A 17,709-nucleotide genomic window follows, 5' to 3' on the forward strand; every position below is an offset into this window, starting at 1 on the left:
TCTTGCATTTTTAATGTGGTAAAGTGTACATAACACAAAATTTACCACAACTATTTTTAAGTGTACAGTTCAGAGGCAGTAAATACATTCACATTGTCATGCAACCCTCACCACCACCCATCTCACAAGTTTTTCATCTTTCCAAACCTAAACTCTACCCATTAAACACTATCTCCCTATTCCCCTCCTCCCCCCAGCCCCTGGAAATATCATTCTACTTTCTTTCTCTAGAAGTTGACTATTTTAGGTATGTCATATAAGTGGACTCACACACTACTGGTCCTTTTGTGACTGGCTTATTTCACTTAGCATAATGCCTTCAAGGTTCATCCATGTGGCAGCATATGTCATATTTTCTTTCCTTTTTAAGGGTGAATAATGGTTTGTACATATATACCACGTTTTGCTTATCCATTCATCCTGTGAAGGACACTTGGGTTGCTTCCAGCTTTTGGCTACTGTGATGCTGCTGTGAACATGGGTGTACAAATAAATAACTTAGTCCCTGTTTTCAGTTCTTTGGGGTATATACCCAGAAGTGGAATTGCTGGAACATATGACAATTCTATAGTTAATTTTTTGAGCAACCCCCTTATTTTCCATAGTGAATCCCCTTATACTCTTGAATAAACCAACTTGGTCTTGTTGTATCCTTTAAATAACTGCTGAATTTGATTTGCTGCTATTTTCTTTAAGGTTTTTGCATCTATATATATTTATGAGTTTGAGGATAATAATTATGTTTTTCATTGTCTTCTAGTTTGTTATTGAAGTTTTATAGCCTCCTGGAGCATATTGAAATACTCCCTTTTTGCTGTTCTCTAGAAGAATCTGGATACTACTAAGATAAATGGTGTGTCTCTAATTTTCAATTTTAATTGTGAAAGTTTGATAATATTCCTGTTTTGTTTATCTGTGGTTGTATCTCCTTTCTGTTCATAGTGTTATTTATTTGTACCTTTTTTTCTAGCTAGGTCATTGCCACCCAGAGGTTCAATGTTTTCAACTTTCTGGGTCCATTTTTTTTGTTTGTTTCTCTCGCAATTTAACTCAATTTTCACCTATTCTACTTTTCTAATATTTTAAGCCAGTAAATTTCCCTCAATTCATCACTTTTACCACAACTAGTTATTATGATTGATATCCAATATTTTCAAATTTCCCTTATTTTTGGCTGATGAGTCATTGTAGAATTTAAATAGCTGTGTCTTTTAGTATTCAAATGCCAATCATAGAAATCTTTATCTTTTAATTTTATGCTCTCTTAATTTTTCCTGGTTCAGTTTTTATGTAATGAGAAATTTTTGATTGTAATTTTTGACTGTAACAACTTCTTGATTGTAAGTATACATCTTTCCTTTGCCCTGACATTAATGTTGTGTTAGCTGCTCCTATGAGTCTTACATTACAGTCTTTTTGTAATACAGTAAGCCTCCTACATATGAACGAGTTCCATTCTGAGAGTGTGTTGGTAAGTCTAATTTGTTCTCAAGTCCAACCAAGTTAGCCTAGGTACCCAACAAACACAATCAGTTATATAGTACTGTACCATAATAGGTTTACAATACTTTTCACACAAATAATACATATAAAACAAACAAACACAAAAAATAAAGAAAACATTTTTGATCTTACAGTACAGTACCTGGAAATGTACAGTAGTACAGTACAACAGCTGGCATACAGGGGCTGGCATCGAGTGAACAGGCAAGAAGAGTTACTGACTGGAGGAAGGAGAGGAGTTCGGAGATGGTAGAGCTGAAGGATCATCAGCAATAGTAGATGGAGGGCAAGCTACAATTTCACTCATGCCTGACATTGATGGCACAGGTCTGGTTCCTTGCTGGATTTGATTCTATCTACCCACTTGAAAAAATGATCCCATGATGTATGAGTAGTAGCTCTGTTTTTTCTCATCATGGATGACACAGTAGCACTGGATTGCATTCTGAATGGCTGCTGCAACCTTTGTGTACCATTCTGTTTGGGTCCTGTGCCTCAAAAACTAACAGTGCCTCCTCAAAGAAAGAAAATCCCCTTGCCATTTCTTGTGTCATGAATCTCTATGGTTCTTCGGTTACTTCTTCTTCCTCTTGTCTCTCTTCATCCTTTCTCTGGGCCTCCAGTTCCATCAGGTCTTCATTTGTAAGCCCCTTGTGTTGAACAGCAAGGAGTTCAATGAAGTCCTCTTGCAGATCTAGCTTGAAATAAAGATACTGTGCTACTGTACTCTACACAGTACTGTACAGAAAAGTACACAAAAGTACAACCACTTGTAGAGGATGCAGGCACGTGACAATGTACACCAGACACCTGAACTAACTTCTGTGATTGGACATGTGAATGCACGTTCATATCTTTGAAAGTTCGCAACTTGAAGCTTCGTATGTAGGGGATTCACTGTAGTCTCTAAAGTTCCACTTTTTAGGCTTCAGCATTGCAGTAAGTAGTCTTATGCTGATTCTTAAAAAATCAATAAAGTTAATTTTTTAGAACAGCTTAGGTTTACAGCAAATTGAGTGAAAAGTACAGAGAATTCCCACATACTCCAAGCACTTACACAAGCACAGTTTCCCTCATCATCATCCCACACCAGAGTCACATTTGTTACAATCAGTGAACTTGCATGATACATCTTATCACCCAAAGTCTATAGTTTACACTAGGGCTCACTCTTCTTTGACAAATGTGTGACACGTATCCACCATTTTACCATACAGAATCGTTTCACTGTCCTAAAAATCTCCTGTGCTCTGCCTATTCATTCCTCTCCCCACAGTCCCTGTGAAGGACTGATCTTTTTACTGTCTCCACAGATTTGCCTTTTCCAGAATGTCATATAGTTGGAATCATACAGCATGTAGCTTTTTCAGATTAGCTTCTTTCACTTAGTAATGTGCATTTCACTTTCCTCCATGTAATGTAGTTTGTCTTTGATGAAATGGCCTCTAATCCAATGACTGGTGTCTTTATAAGAAAAGAAAACAGAAGACATAGGCACACACACAGTGGGGAGGCCTCGTGAAGACAAGACAGAGGTTGGAGTGATGAATCTACATGCCAAGAAAGACCATGTATTCCTGGCAACCACCAGAAGCTAGAGGAGACGAGGAAGGATTCTTCCCTAGATCCTTTGGACGGATCATGATCCTACCTATACCTTGATATCAGACTTCTACCTTGCAAAGTTGTGAGAAAATATCTTTTTGGTTTAAGCCACCGAGTTTGTGGTACTTTGTTACGGCAGCCCTAGAAAACTTAATACAGTGGTCATGAACCCACCTCAGCCCCCAAGCTAGTGCTGTCCCCTCGACTAATAACCCATTCCTGCCTAGATATGAGAGGTGAAGGATTGGAGGAGGTCAAGCCACAAGAGTCTTCTCACACATTTATTTTCACTGACCAGTTTGAGAGATAAGCCTGTAGCATCCTGCAACAGGGATGCTTACACTGACATAGCCACACAAACTCAAGCCTTCCTGTCCTTGGGATTTACTTCGGGATAGTAATTAAGTTGGTTTTTCCAAGGCTGGGGGAGAAGTAAGAATCTCTACTGTAAAAAGTAAACAGTTGATAGTATCCTTTAGTCTCTGCTACTTTATCATCAAGTGTACACAAGATGGGTCTCCATTTTCCCTTTTATCCTCTGTCCTCACTTGTACTTCCCATCCCCCAGTATTCACCCACTCTAATGTGTGCCGTGTAAGTCTTTAGATATATGTGTTCCTTCTAAAATATATCAATTTGTGGATGATTGTGTCCTTAGTTTATGTGCAGAGACTTATGTTTTAGACCTCATTTATTTTCTACAATTTATACTCGACATCCTTTATTAAAAGATCTGTGCTGGTTGTCATGCACGTAGAATTCATTGTTTCTAACTTGAATTTCACTGTATGCACCCACCATATTTTATTTATCATTTTCTCTAGTGATGAACACCAAGCTGCCTCCAACTTCCCACCACTACAAACAATGCTGCTGATGACCATTCTCACCCCTGTCCCTTTAAGGACCTGGGTGAGGGTCCCTCTGTTGGCTCCTAAAGTAAGCTTATGTTTAATTCTGCTGAGTATTGCCAGTTTGTTCAGAGTGGTTCTAGTATTGTGAAAATGAAGAACCACCCAAATAATTGCTAGTTGTGCCATCTTGGGGAGAAGTCTGCCTCTGCCAGGTCCAAGTCGCCCACCACCAAGCTCCTCTCCATTTCCACAAGCTTGAGCCATTCAGGGAAACTGCAGGTCCCTCAATTTCTCTGTTTTTGTACGCAGTGAGTATGTGTAGACTCTTAGTGATGGTTACACTTATTACCTAGAAGGTTGTTCGTTTAAATACAACAATGCTATTCTTAAAAATATATATATATATGTATCTATATGTACATATATGTGTATATACACACACACACACTGCTCTTCTTAAAAATATATATATATATATACACACATATATATGTGTGTACATATGTATATATATACATATACGTGTATATATACACACACACACTATATATATATACACACACACACACACACAAATGCCTCCATTGTTGTAGATGTGTTATAAGGAGAATATTCCTTTCTCCATCCATAAATTCTTTTACTGGGCTTGTAAAATAAAAAGCATGACTTTAATGTTATTGTATGTCATATTATTTGTGAAACCAATCTGCCATTATTGGACATTTGGGTTGTTTCTTCTTTGGAGTCAGCTGAGCACGTGGGCAGCCTGGTGAGGACCAGGGAGGGGAAGAGTGACGACAGCTGAACCTCTGTTGTGTGTTAGACACCAGGGTGCTTCTCATACACACATAGTCTCCTTTATCATCACTAAAATCTTCTTGCTATTATCCCCCATTTTATAGATGACAAAATGAAAAATCAGGCAGATTATCTAATTCCTCACAGTTACAGAAGTAGGTAGTAATATGAATAATGTGAAATTCCCAATGGTCATCTAAATATCTATTCTTTTTTTAAAAATTATTTATTTATTTATTTGGTTGTGCCAGGTCTTACTTGCAACAAGCAGGTGGGCTCCTTAGTTGTGGCTCACTGGCTCCTTAGTTGTGGTGTGCTGACTATTAGTTGCAGCATCCATGTGGGATCCAGTTCCCTGACCAGGGATTGAACATGGGCCCCCTGCATTGAGATCATGGAGTTTTTTTTTTTTTTTTTTTCCAAACATCTTTATTGAAGTATAATTGCCTTACAATAGTGTGTTAGCATCTGCTTTATAACAAAGTGAATCTGTTATACATATACAATATGTTCCCATTTCTCTTCCCTCCTGCATCTCCCTCCCTCCCACCCTCCCCATCCCACCCCTCTAGGTGGTCACAAAGCACCGAGCTGATCTCCCTGTGCTATGCGGCTGCTTCCCACTAGCTATCTATTTTACATTTGGTAGTGTATATATGTCCATGACACTCTCTTACCCTGTCACATCTCACCCCACCCCCTCCCCATATCCTCAAGTCCATTCTCTAGTAGGTCTGTGTCAGAGATCATGGAGTTTTAACATCTGTGCCACGAGGGAAGTACCTATATATATTTTTCAAACTTACACTTTTTGTATTTTAGCAAATTGCCTCCAGGGTTTAAAATGTTATTTTATTTTATTTTTAATTGCAGTTGAAATTGCATAACATTAAATTTACCATCTTAAATGTTTTAAAGTGTACAGTTTGGTAGTGTTAAGTATATTCATACTGTTTCCCAATCGATCTCTAGAACTTTTCATCTTGCAAAACTGAAACTCAATGGCCATTAATTCCCTCTCCCCCTCTACCTTTGTACTTCCTGTCACTATGAATGGACTACTTTAGATCCCTCATATGAGTGACATCATCAGTATATACCCTTCTGTAACTGGCTTACTTCACTTAGTATAGTAACCTTGAAGTTCATCCGGATTGAAGCATATGACAGGATTTCCCTTTTCAAGGCCTCATAATATTCCATTGAATGTATATATCACATAACCTTTAATCCTCTGTCACAGACATTTGTGTTTTTTATATCTTGTGGCTATTGTGAATAACGTTGCAATGAATATTATTGTGTAAATATCTCTTAGAGATACTGCTATGAATTTTTTTGGTTATCTACCTAAAAGTGAGATTGCTGGATGATATAGCAATTGTATTAAAATTTTTCTTCAGGAAGCTTGGTACTGTTTTACGTAGCAGGTGTACCATTTTACATTCCCAAATACCTCCAGAGTTTTAAAGAAATATGAACACCCTAGGGACTAAATCCCCACACACAAGGTGGCCTTGTCTTTACAGGCAGCTTATGAAGAGAGTTAGAAGGTACCTGTGGGTCTGAGCATCATTGAATGGTTTGCATCCATTCTCAGAAATTAATTGTTCCCCGCAAATTTGCACAGTCTGGGGAGTCAAAGAAGACTTAAAGGACGTGATATCCACACTAAACCATGAAGGGTCCTAAGAGTTAGCTGGGGCAAGACAGGAAGAAGGGCTTTCAGGTAGATAGGGCAGCCTGGAAAAACCCAGAGAAGAGAGGACTGGACTCATGCAGAGAATTCCTGTCCCTTCGGTATAGCTGGGGCTTAGAGATCTTATAAAAATCTGCAATTTTGACTTTCTGTTTAATTGTTAGTTTTTCTTTGGGAGTATGCAGATGTTTAAACTTTTTATGTGGTAATCGCCCCAGGCAGGCAGCAAAGGCCAGCCTGTTAGAGACCGTCATGTCCATCTTTCTTTTCATTGCAACAACAGAAGATGCAAACTGAATACCAAGGGTCTGAACATCTTCTTTACTCTAAGAGACACTCCTTGACCTCATAGAGTTTATGGTCTTAGTGGGAAAGCCAGGCATTAAAAAAGGAATTACGAATTATATAAAGGGAAATACTGTGTGCTCTGGGAACCTGTAGAAAGGGGATAGAGGAGGCTCAGAAGGTTTATCTGAAGAAATGGAAACAGATAGGGTAGGGGGTCCTCAGAGGAAAAAAACCCGGTAAATCTTTCTGACATAAGAGAAGCCATTTTAAGGCCTTAAGCCATTTTGTGGTCTAAGCCTGGCCACAATTCTTGCCCTTGAACAGGTCTCAGTAACAATGATCTTAAAGGAACAAAACAAAATACTATTACCAGGCAAGAAAAGTAACAATAGCAAAGACAACAATTAGTTGTAAAGACTCCCAGTTCTGTTTCAATGGTAAAGATTAGCCTGAAGCACTTTCTTGAGCTTTGTTGCGGAATTTTAATCCCCCTCCAGAGGTCAACCACTAGATCCATAGGAACCTAAAGGATGATGATGTTGACCTTTCCTGACCTTTGTAACTTCAATCAACTAAAGCCTGGGACTCTGTCAACCTTTGCCCCAATTCTATGCTGAATTCTCCTCTGTCCAATCCCCTTTATGAATATGCGTGTACCCTTACTTAAAACTTCCCGAATTTTGCTTTTCCTGGAGACACTGCTTTGGGAAAGATCCATGGTGTTCTCCTTATTTGCTGGAAGTAACATATCCTTCCTTCTCTTGATCTCTGTTTCGTTGTGTCTTTTTGCTCGAAATCCACCAAGAGGCAAACCCAGTTTTAGGGGTAACAAAGGGAAGGGGGAATAACCCCTAATTTACCACTGAAACGTCACAGCTGTTATTAGAACATTAAGTTTAAAAAAAATGATTTGCCTTATATACCTTGTATAATTTTAGAGCACAGTGAATTTTATTTTCTACATATGTCCCTTAATAAATGGTATCTTTTCTTTAAAAGGCTTTATAACCATCATTTCAATTGCTGCATAATTCCTCAAAAATGCACCATAATTTGTTAAATCTTTCCCCTACCGCTAGACATTTGATTGTTTTAAGTTTCTAATCAGCATAAATATAAAGATAGAAAATTTTATGAATAGTATAGGGGAGCAAAATGTACCACCCCAAAATGTGTCTTTTGGGCATGAGGATTAATTTAGGCTGATTATTTTTAAGGCCCCAAAGACCAGGAAGAACCTTTTGTTCCAGGAAAAAGTGGGGCAAGAGAAGATGGTCACGCTGCAGCTCTCAGGCGAGTCCCTGGGACGCGGGCTGCCAAGGATGAATCCTTGGCTTCAGGCAGGAAAGAATTCAAGGGCGGGCCATAGTAAAGTGAAAGCAGGTTTATTTAGAGATATACACATTCCATAGACAGAATGCGGTTGGTCTCAGAGGGTGAGAGCAGCCTTGGGAGAAACACGCTCCACAGACAGAGTGTGGGCCATCTCAGAAAGCGAGAGGCCCCGAAAGGTGGGGTGGTTAGTTTTTATGGGCTGGGTACCTTCATAGGCTAATGAGTGGGACAATTATTCCAACTGTTTTGGAGAAGGGGTGGAGATTTCCAGGAATTGGGTCACCACCCACTTTTTGGCCTACTATGGTTGGCCTCGGGATAGTCATGGTACCTTTAGTTGTGTCATTTAGCAGCTGATGTATTACAATGAGCGTATACTGATGTTCAAGGTCTAGTGGAAGTTGACATGTCCACCATCTTGGACCTAGTTGGTTCTAACCAGTTTATGTTGTGCCGTCAATGGTCATGTCATTCTTTTAAAGGTTGTGCCTTGCCCCCCTCCTGTCTCACTCTGACTTTCCCCCTGACTGCCTTAAAGAATGTAGATAGAAGACCTTTTTCAGGAAGGGAGTTGTCACCATAGATAAAACTATAATGTGAAATAAGTGTGTAGACAGGGAGGAACCTAATAAAGTCTGTTAAATCTCTCTGTGTCCCAGTGTCTCCACAGAGCCCAGCAGACATTTGTTTACCAAATATTTGCTTTTCCTTCTCCATGTAAATTGACTTTCTCCTCTTTGAAATCCCAATCCAATCTCCCTAACATCGTCTTTTGTCTTTGGTGAGGGTTTTGGCCATTTGGCATGTTATTCAGTTTTTCTGGGTTTCCCTCACGTATATATATCATTAAACTTTTGTTTCATTTTCTCCTGTTAATCTGTCTCATGTCAATTTAATTCTTAGAATAGCCAGAAGAACCTAGAAGGGTAGAGGAAATTTCTTCCTCCCCATCAATAGGTATGTGTCCTTTGTTCAGCCTTACCCCTTTCACCAGAGAACTCCTACCATAGGACAGTCTAGCGGGAATGGAAAGAATGGATCAAAAATCATGGTCATGTTATGGCTTTTGCTAAATATTACTCACATAACTTTCAATAACTGTTAACGATTTAGATTGCCTTGACTGAGAGGGCCAGCTTCTGGACTCTGCCTGACAACAAAGGTGTACAGTAGTCCCCCTCATCCATGGGCAATACGTTCCAAGTCTCCCAGTGGGTGCCTGAAACTGCAGATAGTGAAACCGTGCCCTGTAGAGTTAACAGACACTGATATCTAATAGAAATTCTTGAACTTGTCTTCCAGAACAATATATAAGGGAACAGCTTGTTAAAACTCTTTTGCTTGTAAATTGCCTTCCCAGATTCATGCAACTCAGTTGTTTTATAGGAACTTGGAGTCAATTCCTGCCCAGTTTGAGCCAACTGGGGCTGGTTGGGACCACAATCCCTAAAACTGGGCCTGTGCAGCTGTCCAAAGAATAGAAAACTCCACCCTCAGATCAGCTATAATTTAGGCACAGTAAGAGATTAACAAGAGTAAGAAATAATAAAATAGAACAATTATAAGAATATACTGTAATAAAAGTTATATGATTGTGTTTTTTTCTCTCTGGAAATATTTTATTGTACAAATTTAGTGCCTTTCCATCTTAACTCAGCACTTACCACACGCTTACCACTGTGCCTATAACTTTTGTAATTTGAGGTGCAACAGCAAAGCTAGCAGAAATTTCTCTTTCCTTCTTTCCAATTACACAGATAGAAGATTCGTTCTTTGTAGATGTTAGGAACTTCAGCATATGGATTTTATTCCTTTCCTTATTAAGTCAAAAACTTTCACCTTTTCACTTAAAGGACGCACTTTATGGCTTCTCTTTGCATATCCAAATGGCGAGACTACTCTAAATTTGGAGCCATTATTACATAAAATAGGGTCATTTGAACCCAAGCACTGCAATACTGTGGCCAGCTATCTGATCACCTAGACAGCTTCTAAGTAGCTAACAGATGGGAGACGCTTGACAGGGATGATTCATGTCCCGGGCATGACAGAGCAGGACGTGCAACATTTCATCACGACTCAGAACAGCGTGCAATTTAAAACTTATGAATTGTTTAATTTTGGCAATCTTTCCTTTAATGTTTTTGGATTGTGGTTGACCATGTGATCATGGGTAACTGTGGAATGTGAAACCGTGGATTCAGGGGGGATTATTGTAAGTAAAAACACATTTTAATAAGAAAATCGTGGTACCTTGTAACGTAATTTTCAATGTTGACATCTATTGAAATCACACTTCTTTTTTAAATTTTTTAATTTTTAAAATGTTTTTAAAATTTATTTATTTTCTTTTATTTTGGGCTAGTTGGGTCTTTGTTGCTGCGTGCCAGCTTTCTCTAGTTGCAGCAAGTGGGGCTACTCTTCGTTGTGGTGTGCAGGCTTCTCATTGCGGTGGCTTCTCTTGTTACAGGGTGCGGGCTCTAGGCGTGTGGTCTTAAGTAGTTGCATCATGCAGGTTCAGTAGTTGTGGCTCACGGACCCTAGGGTGCATGGGCTTCAGTAGTTGTGGCGCACAGGCTTAGTTGCTCTGTGGCATGTGAGATCTTCTCGGACCAGGGTTCAAACTCATGTCCCCTGCATTGGCAGGAGGATTCTTAACCACTGTGCCACCAGGAAAGTCTGAGATCACAACACTGTTGGCATTATTTCACTTGGTACTATGTTCAGACACTGCACCCATTTATCTACTTGTAGACTGTGCTTTTACTTTTATATCTTTAAGTGCTCTTTATCTCATTTCTCCTGCAGGACTAAAGAGAGGGGCTGTGGGCTCAACTTTCTACCCACTAAATCTTTTATCCCCTCTAGTTTTGTATTTTTTTTTTTTTTTTTTTTGGTTGCATTGGGTCTTCGTTGCTGTGCGCGGTCTTTCTCTAATTGCAGCGAGGAGGGGCTACTCTTCGTTGCGGTGTGCGGGCTTCTCATGGCAGTGGCTTCTTTTGTTACGGAGCACAGGCTCTAGGCACACGGGTTTCAGCAGTGTGGCACAAGGGCTCAACAGTCGTGGCTCGTGGGCTCTAGAGCGCAGGCTCAGTAGTCGTGGCACATGGGCTTAGTTGCTCTGCGGCATGTGGGATCTTCCTGGACCAGGGCTCAAACCGGTATCCCCTGCCTTGGCAAGCAGATTCTTAACCACTGCACCACCAGGGAAGTCCCTAGTTTTGTATTTTTAACTCCTGTATTGGTTTTAGCCTTTGGATCATTTACGTTAAATATCCTTTATCATATCTCCTAGGGATTTCCAGTGCTAATTTTTGAATTTTGTTTCTTTTACCAATATTTACCTTTTTCTTATTTTTAATGTACTTTTAAGTCACTTCTTTCCTTTTACCATCAATTTCTACTTCACTTTAGAGTTATATTTGGTTATGTGTTTGTTCCCTTGCTCTCCTGTGTTTCATTTTAGTTTGTGTTTAGAGTAAGGGCTAGGAAACAGTTCCCCAAGGAAGAAGTATAGGGAGGACCCAGTGTGTTCACAAGCAAATTTGGAGGCCACCACTGTCCTAAAACTCCCCCTAATCTAAATCCCTGTCCCACTGGGTTCTCCAAAGCTCCTCACCCCTTGGACCCTCCTCCCACCCACAAGAGGAGTCCAAGGAGTTGAGGGAGGGGCCCACATAGAGAGTCTGCCCCTCCCCCCACTGTCTAGCCAAGCTCCAAGAATTTCCGGACCAAGCAGCTTGGACCCCCCTGCTAGGGCTTTACAGCATCACTCACCCACCTAACCTCTGGAGCATAGACAGCTGGTGTGAGCATCCCTGGGCCCTAAAGTTGGTCGAGGGCTGACTTTTTGAGTAGAGCTGCTTGGGGAGATGTGTTGACGAGTCTGGATGTCCTCCTGTGTATTATGAGAATCCTCTAAATTGAAGAATGTGCAGGGAGTAGAAAGAGAAAGAGGTGGGCTCTGGGCCAGAGATGACCCTCTCCCTGTCTCCAGATTCTAATATGGAACTGTGAGGGGTCTGAGAACTCTGAATTTGAACTTGGCATTCTATGACTTCATGAAGGCATATTTGTTGTAGTAGTTTGTTAGCTTTATAATTTTTAGATGCATAGGTAGGATAGTGGGCCTCCATTTTCACTCTTGCTCCAGAGTTAGGGGTGAGCCATTCTGGAAACTGGAGATTTTGAGGGGTTATTTCAGAGGGATGTCATGATCAAAGCTATGCTCAAAGATTTAGGTGGTAAATTATTTTTTTTAAAAATGGGATCAAATGAGAAGATATCAGGCAGGATGAAGAAGGAGGTGGTTAAATCTTAAGGGGAAGCGGACTCCATAAAAAAGATACAAAGTCTCTTTACCTTTAGTTAAATTAAAATACAAACAAATTATTTTTACCTTTAGTTAAAGGTAAAAAGAGAATAAGAAAACAAAGGTAGAAATTTAGACATTAAGAGGACAAACAGATGTACACCTTAAACTTATACACAGTTATACGTCATTATACCTCAATAAGATTTTTTGTCCTGAAAATTATAGAAATAAATAATTTTTTAAAGAGGACAAAGTTCAACTGAAATAGAGTTAGAAATAGCAGAATGCATCAAGGTAATGCACTGTGAAGCACCCTCATTTCCTGGAGTTCAATCCACCACCTACCCAGCTTTTCCCTGAGCCACTGTGTGACCTGACCTAACAGGGTTTAGGCTGATATAAAACTCAAGGTCTTAGTATGTAACATTGGGGAGGGTAGATATTGCTAGTAAGTTTTATATGCTAGTGAGATTTTTAGTTCATCTTATCAGTGATGCTGTCACCTGTCACCAGCAAAGTCCATTAACAATTCCCGGGAAATAAAAATAGAATCCGGTAATAAAATAAGGGCTAAGCCTTTTCTCTGTGCTTCATCTGGTGTCACTTGCTCATGGGGGGCTGCGTGCAGAGGCCTTGCACCCAGCACTTCAGACCAGAGTTCCTGGTGCAAAACACCTGCACAGAGACCTCAGCTCTGCAGTCCTTGTGCGTGTGTGGAAGAGACGCCCATGACACCTCAGATCAAGATGGTGATCATGGGCCGTGTGCAGAGACGCCTTGCCTGCCCCTCGAGAGCTCCGCCCCCTGCCCCAACCAGATCCCTACACAGCAGCCCCGCCCACAGCCTCAGGGAGAGGGTGTTCTCTAGAGCCTGAGCTCGCACCTCTCTGTTCTTTGATGGAAGAATAAAACTTGCCTTAGCTTCTGAACCGAACCATTCTATTGGCGGGAGGGACACCAGGCAGAAGGACCTTTACTGGGGGCCTACTCAGGAGGGTTGGTAACAGTATAAGTACAGATACGCTGCTTTTGGCAGGAGAAAGGCCTTGGATGTCACAGGAAAAACAAAAACAAAAAGAAAAGCAAAACCGAGATTATTATTGGTGTATCCTTGTGGGAGGGTAAAGAGCTAGCTTATTACTTATAACAGTGCGCTGGGTGGGAGCTGCTCCTGGAAGACCCGGCATGCTTCCTTGCCAGCCGGCCCCGCCCCCACGCCCCACCCCCAGCCCCACCCCCAGCCCCACCCCCAGCCCCATAACTGTGCCCGGAGCCCCGCATACGGAAGACTAAGTTGCCCAGGACTCTATTTCTCACTCACCAGAGATCGATTGATGTTTGGATGGAGATAAGTTTGAACCTATGGAGCTTTTATACTAAAATATTGCTGAGGGGCAGTTGGGGGATGAGGAAGAACATTTAAAACACCGGGAAAAATGTGGACAACTTTGCAGAGGAACTGGTCCATTTCTAAGTGGAAATAGCTTTCTGCAGAAAATGGTTTTTCTCTCACAGCCAGATCCTGGAAGATTGGTCCCAGCCTTTGTGATCCATCACTGCTCAAAATCAGGCTGCTTGTAATTAAGCCATTATCAGCTATTTCACCAAAAAAAGCCACATGGAATTTGAAAGGTGCAATGTGTGGGCAGCCCAGAGTTTGGGACCGGATTCTGCTTCTCCAGGGTTCTAGCTACAAGGAGACCATGAGTCTCGGGCCATCCACCCCAGGATCCCCACCGTGGCCTCTCTTGGAGGGGACCTGTGTGGGCACACACTTCCCTATCAGCCTCTAGAGATGGTTGTCATTCTTGGGCCTTGGAAAAGGTGAGGTCGAGGTAAAGTGGGCATGCAAGGTGGGGCCAGGTGGCCACCTAGACTCAGGCCCCCAAACCAACAGCGTGTCACGAGGTCTGATCAGCAGCCCCCCACCTCCTCAAAGCCAAAGGCCTCACACGCCTGACTTCTTTAAAAGAAAAACATTTTTATAAAATTTCCTGTTATAAAGTTACCTATGCCGAGCTTTGTGCATATTTAAACTCCTTGGGCTTACAGCTCCTATACAAGTATAAAATGGAAACAGACTTACATCTGAATGACAAACAAAGCTGCAAAGCCAATCAAATTTAAATCATTAATATAACCCTATCCACGGTGTTGTTTTTCTGGAATGCAGTAATTGCTCACAGCACGATGATGGTCCCGCCCTCTCCAGAACAGGCTCTCTTGACTCTGCCTGTTTTGTGGAGACTTAATCCTCATAGGGCATTTCTCTCTTCAGACCAGCTGGAGACCTTTCTTTTTCGCAGGTGCCAAGACAGAAGGAGCTCTGACACTGTGAGGCAAAGACCCAGAAGATGCTTATAGTAAACTTTGTTCTTATCCTCTCCAAATTAAAACAGAAAATCAAATTGTTCCTGAGACCACATGGACTTTCCCAAATCCAATTTTTGAAAAATTCTGAACTCTGCTGGCAAATTGTCCAAAAATTAACACAGCAACATGTGACACAGGAAGTGATCCTCTCAAAAGCAATATCCTTGCTATGTCACCCAGAGTGAGGGGTTTGGGGCTCTCCCCGCTCCAGCCTCAGAGCCCCTCTCACCTCTACCAGAGGCTTAGAAGCAGAAGCCTCTGTGTTCCAAACCAAGCCCATGTACACCAGGGGCAGAAAACTTACTGCTCTTTAGGACGTTTATCATTATGTGTTCATCCTTCTAATGATTCCAAATTTGGGCATGGCTGCCTGGCAATAGGTCTCTCCAGACTAGGATAGGGATCTTCTGGGAAGAAAGATATATGTCAAACGCTCTGCCATCCAAGAATTTATATTCTGATTAGGGAAACTTTATTTTAAAAAATTATATGTGCTCAAGAGACAGCCAAAACAAGTTTAAAACTTAAGACAGCAGAGATTGTAAAGAGACTTCCCGGTCTCTCCCTTCCCTCCCTGCACTTCTCCATCCATCTGTTACAGGAAAGAAAGTGGGGCGTGAGAGGATGGTCACATCCCAGGTCTCAGGCAAGTCCCTGGGATGGCTAAGTGTGGGTTCTTGGCTTCACGCAGGAAGGAATTCAAGAATGAGCCATAGTAAAGCGAAAGCAGTTTTATTCAGGGAGATACACGCTCCATACACAGAGTGTGGGCCATCTCAGTAGGGAAGAAGTGCCAGGGTTTGGAGTTGTCAGTTTTTATAGGGGTGGGTAATTTCATAGGCTAATGAGTGGGAGGAGTATTCCAGTTATTTGGGGGAAGGAGCGGGGATTTCCAGGAATTGGGCCACCGTCCACTTTTTGACCTTTTATGGTCAGCCTTGGAACTGTCATGGTGCCTGTGGGTGCGTCATTTAGCATGCTGATGTGTTACAGTGAGTGTCTACTGAGGCTCAAGGTCTAGTGGAAGCTGACTTGTCCACTATCTCGGACCTAGTTGGTTCTAACCAGTTTATGTTGTGTCTTCAACGGCTATGTCGTTCTTTTAAAGATTGTGCCCTGCCCCTTTTCTGTCTCACAACCTCTCGGGACCAGCAGTTCTCTGTATGTGCTGTGTTCTCTTTTCCTCTGCCTATCCATCTGCTGTTCCCCCTCCTGCAAAAGTATTCTCCTTGTCGTCATGTCCCACTTAGCAGTCAGCTTTGCCCCCTCCAGGAAGCTGTACCTGTAGCCGAAGGCCTAAGACCATACGGCCCTTTCATTCTCTTTAAGCCCCAGGCTGGAGGCAAATACTCAGGCTTGGGGCTCAGCGTGGGCCACCCCAAAATCTGCCACAATGACATATTGATTATTCTGAATTGGAGTTGCTTGAGAATCAGCTGATGCAAGAAGGAATCTCTGACCATTTTCTGTCTCCCTGAAAAGCAAGAGATAAACCTCCCATGGGAAAGGTGCACTCCCTGCATCTGGAGGTAAGAGGACACCCTTGTCATCAGAGACAGGGAATTCGTAGCTGAGAAGCCTGTATAAACACACCTTGTTACCTCTTTTAATTTACTATCCCAAGCCCAAACTCTGTTCAGATTCTTCACTAATTAAGCACCCAAAGCCTGTTTGTTTGTCCTGTCAATTCCTCACAAATTTATTGTTTCTTTGTCTAAAAAGTCTGAAAGCTGCCTGCTTTGGCCACTTCTTAGGTCCCTTTTCTATGAGACTTCCATGTACGTGAATTAAAATTTGTTTCTTTTTCTCCTGTGAATCTGTCTTGTGTCAGTTTTATTAATCGCCCAGCTGTAACAACCCAAGAAGAGTGGAAGGGGAAATTTCCCCCTTCCCTGGCATCAGTAATGGAAGGGCCACGTTGGCAAGCCCTGAAAGATTGACAGTCCCTTTTAGACAGCAGGGTACTTGGCTGGAGCTTCTTAATGCTGCCTGAGGTCAGGATTGGCCCCAACCTAGCAAATTGCTGAGATGGCAGGTGAGAGTCAGTTGGCCCAACCAAAAGCCTGCCAGCCAAGTGCGGTTTGGTAGTGACAAGCTATCAATTTCCTAGAGAAGCACTTAAAAATGTAGATTCTGAAAAAGGAAAGTCCGTACTCTCACCCACACTCCCAATCTGATTTCTCCAAATTCCATAAGAAAAAAAAAAAAATCAAAATTCTGAGGTGTTTTAGGGAGTGCTCAATTAAAAAAAAAATTTTTTTTTTTTTTTTTTTTTTAATGAGGATCTTGAATCAGATGCGTATGTTTGATTGATTGATTGATTGATTTTGGCTGTGTTGGGTCTTCGTTTCTGTGCGAGGGCTTTCTCCAGTTGTGGCAAGCGGGGGCCACTCTTCATCGCGATGCGCGGGCCTCTCTCGTTGCGGAGCACAGGCTCCAGACGCGCAGGCTCAGCAGTTGTGGCTCACGGGCCCAGCCGCTCTGCGGCATGTGGGATCTTCCCAGGCCAGGGCTCGAACCCGTGTCCCCTGCATTAGCAGGCAGATTCTCAACCACTGCGCCACCAGGGAAGCCCAAAAAAAATTTTTTTTTTGATGTGGACCATTTTTAAAGTTTTTTTTTGAATTTGTTACAATATTGCTTCTGTTTTATGTTTTTGGGGCTTGAGGCATGCGGGATTTTAGCTCCCTGACCAGGGATAGAACCCATGCCTCCTGCACTGGAATACATAGTCTTAACCCCTGGACCACCTGGGAGGTCCCAGGGAGTGCTCAGTTTTCTTGAGCAATGACTTTATCCCTGACCTGTGAGACTGTGTAGTCCCCTCACAGCTTCTGTGTCTTTGCCCCTTTCCCCACCTGACGGCTTAGGCTTAATTCCATCTCACGGAGCCAGAGCAAGAAACTAAAATCAAATTAGCTCAGAGGAAAGTGTCACAG

At 41.9% G+C, this 17,709-nt stretch overlaps 1 long non-coding RNA gene across 1 annotated transcript in view; it reads left to right on the forward strand.

Moving 5' to 3' along the window:
* Positions 1-17,709, forward strand: part of LOC103010798 (uncharacterized) — a 48,341-nt gene that overhangs the window by 12,812 nt on the left and 17,820 nt on the right. The window contains exons 3-4 of the long non-coding RNA XR_009005536.1: positions 761-853; positions 2,927-4,047. This is a non-coding gene — a long non-coding RNA (uncharacterized LOC103010798). The remainder of the gene's footprint in view (positions 1-760; positions 854-2,926; positions 4,048-17,709) is intronic.

Source organism: Balaenoptera acutorostrata, chromosome 1 (genome assembly GCF_949987535.1).
Source record: "Balaenoptera acutorostrata chromosome 1, mBalAcu1.1, whole genome shotgun sequence".
In the NCBI taxonomy this organism is placed as follows: Eukaryota; Metazoa; Chordata; class Mammalia; order Artiodactyla; family Balaenopteridae; genus Balaenoptera; species Balaenoptera acutorostrata.